The sequence below is a fragment of the Ochotona princeps genome, chromosome 16 (genome assembly GCF_030435755.1).
Source record: "Ochotona princeps isolate mOchPri1 chromosome 16, mOchPri1.hap1, whole genome shotgun sequence".
Lineage (NCBI taxonomy): Eukaryota > Metazoa > Chordata > Mammalia > Lagomorpha > Ochotonidae > Ochotona > Ochotona princeps.
The window spans coordinates 18353817-18356758 of record NC_080847.1 but is presented as its reverse complement, the minus strand read 5'-3'; the positions used below and the strand labels follow the sequence as shown (position 1 = coordinate 18356758).

Below are 2942 nucleotides of genomic sequence, written 5' to 3'. Positions count from 1 at the left end.
CATTAATGTGATTGTGAATTCGAGAAAGAAACTGACAGTGTCCCAAGAAAGCATATTTTAGAATTTCTGCATAAATCTGTGCTCTTCTGCCTTTGTTTCTCAAGTTCCATTGATCTTTATTCTCTCGCTGGTTTCTGCCATGGCTGAATCAAATATCTAGAAGCTTTCAACAATTTCACACAACTCCCATTCAAATCCCATTCATGTTTGTCAGCCTGAAAAATGTTACAGTACAATGCCACTGTCACCAAAGTAGCTCTCACCCTTGTATCAGTGCTTAGCGAAGAACACGCTAGCCACCTATACAGAGAGCCAGAGTAGAGCAGACAGTACCGGGATCACGGGGCATCGGCCAGCTGTCAAAGACCCTGAGGTTTGCTGAATGATGTAGTAAAATCAAGCTCAGGACATCCGAAGTGGGCTATACAACTTCATCAAGTTAGGACTTCAGATCACCTTTCTCTCTTATTTGGTAAAATCCACTGTTTTAGTAGTCTGCTGCTCTTTGTGAATTTGCATGTAAGATACACTACAGCATTTGAAACTTAAATTTTAAAGATTTTTGAAAGCAAATTCCTTTACAGTTCTTTTAGGGATGAGGAATGCTAAGTTTGTACTTCTCAAACCTAATCGCATGTTAGAAACAAGGAGTATGCTGTGTTTGTTCTCCTGTCTTAGTCAATGTCCACACTCCAGCCATAAAGATGGCGATCTAATTGGTGGATGGCATTCTACTGTTTGTATTTCAAGAGCTTCAAGGGTAATACCATTTTCAACCAGGTAGAGGTTCACCTTTAAGCAAAAGACCTAATTCCCTCTGTGTTTTTCAGATGTGTCCAATGAATTGGGCCTAATGAATTGTGGGACAGTCTCCAGTCCCTGAACTAAGACAGAACAGTGTTATCATGCACACCTATCCATCCATGTACTGATTCAGCAAATACTAACTGGATATCACCCTGAACTCTTCTGATCACCTCTAATAGAGCAGGAACAAACCAGACAGGGCCTCTGTCTTCAGAGAGCTCACCATCTGGTGGGAAAGACAGAAAGTGTATTAGTCAACAAACAAATGAATCCACAAAATGAAAATGGAAGTGCATTTATTCTCCGCCAAACACTACAGCATAATGAATGCAGAAAACATCCAGCATGTGGGGCGGCTCTGGCGAAGCATGCCAGGGAGGGCTGCAATCCTGGAGTGACACTTGAGCTACAACCTCTGTGGTGACCAGAAGCCAGACTGCAGCAGTTCCTGGAGGCTTCCCCCAGGCTGGGAGTGACAACTGCAAGTACCGGAAGTGGGATTTGGCTTTGAATGTGAGAGGAGCAGCTTCTGAGAGCCATAAGGCCACAGAGAGATCCCAGTAGGGAAAACAGTGTCCGTGGCACCACGTGGAAACCAGAGATCAAATCAATCAAGGCCTTTAACGGCATAAAGAAGAGGATGCTTTCGGTTCTATTATATTTTTCCCCCAAATCAATACACTGCTTATTTTATTATTAAAATAAAACTGGACATAACAAGGGTTCTTGTGTCTGTTGCTGGACAATTATTCGAATTCGGTCATCAGCCTGCTGATCTGTTCCTTTTTCAGCAACATATGTACTTCTCAAAATTTTCTGATATCCTTGTTGTTACCTACTGAATTGAAGCAGCAGATTTTGAAACAAGTGCAATTTCATTTCCTTCAAGGATTAATTCATCTTTCTGGGGATACTGAACAAGCAATGCCTGGCTTCATCTGAACCCTCGAATGTACTTTTCACTCCAGAAATTTCAGGTTTAAACAAGAGACTCATTCTTTTGAATAACCACGTTGATGGGGAAGTGAACAGACACAGACCTCATCTTGTAACAGAAGCCCGGCATAGCCCCTTGATCAGACCTTGTACATGACTGCAGATAATACAAACAGCCAGTTTCCATTTCCTAATGATATGTTGACTGGAGCCTCTTCTTTTTCTTTCCAAGGAGGCTGAATTCTATGCTTGGGTGATTAAAGTCCCTCCGCGGGGATCTGCTCGGACCCTTCGCAATAACCGTGCACCCTTTCTGATTGATACTGGCATCTTTGGGAATGTTGATAGTCTGAGTGCTGAGAACGATCTTCATTCTCACAGTAGCTCCCTTAAACAGTAGGTTCTAATTTTTAATCGGGAATGCATTAATGTTGACTAAGAAGGAGAAGTCAGCAGAGCAACCTTAACTTGTTTATTTGTTTCTTCTGTGAAAGGCAGAGAATGAGAAAGCGATCTTCCATCTGACAGTTCACCCCTCAAATGATTACAACAGCCAGGGCTGGGCAAGGCTGAAATTTGAAGATAGGAAACGTTATCAAGTTTTCTAACATGGACGTCATGAATCTGCTACATTGACCCGTCACTAGTCGCCTATGAAGGTGCGCTTTAGCAGGAATTTGAAATCCCAAGTGGCAGGTTAACTGCTGTACCACCCAACATTGCCATCAGAATAACTGAATACATGCATTCCAGTAGAAGAAAAAGATATGTGTGGGTTTAGTTTTCTCTGTCATTATTACTAATGAAAAAGTGGCTATAAATTTAAAGCTATACAGTCTTGGTTTACACTCCAGAGAAACAAAGGGTTTTTAAAATTTGATTTTCTCATTTTTTTTCTGTTTTTTTGGGGGTCACTATTTTCCACTTTTCATTTGTTGATATCATTACCTAATAGGGTGTCAAGCATGCCTAAAAATAAATATATAAAATTACAAATATATATGCCTGAGATTCTGGGTTTTGTTTCATTTTTCAGTTACATCAAACGGCACTTGGTTTTCTGCTGTGCCTGTTCCCCATAAGTATTCTTTTTAAAAAAATAAATTATTTTTCATGATACAGTTCCTTAAGCTCAAGGATTTCCCTTTCCACACTCCCCATCCCCCCCATATTTCCCCCTATATTACTACAATGGTATA

At 40.8% G+C, this 2942-nt stretch overlaps 1 pseudogene; it reads right to left on the bottom strand.

The window, feature by feature from the left end:
- Positions 1-1503: 1503 nt before the first annotated feature.
- On the bottom strand, positions 1504-2116 carry LOC101527709 (large ribosomal subunit protein uL6-like; annotated as a pseudogene).
- Positions 2117-2942: the final 826 nt, after the last annotated feature.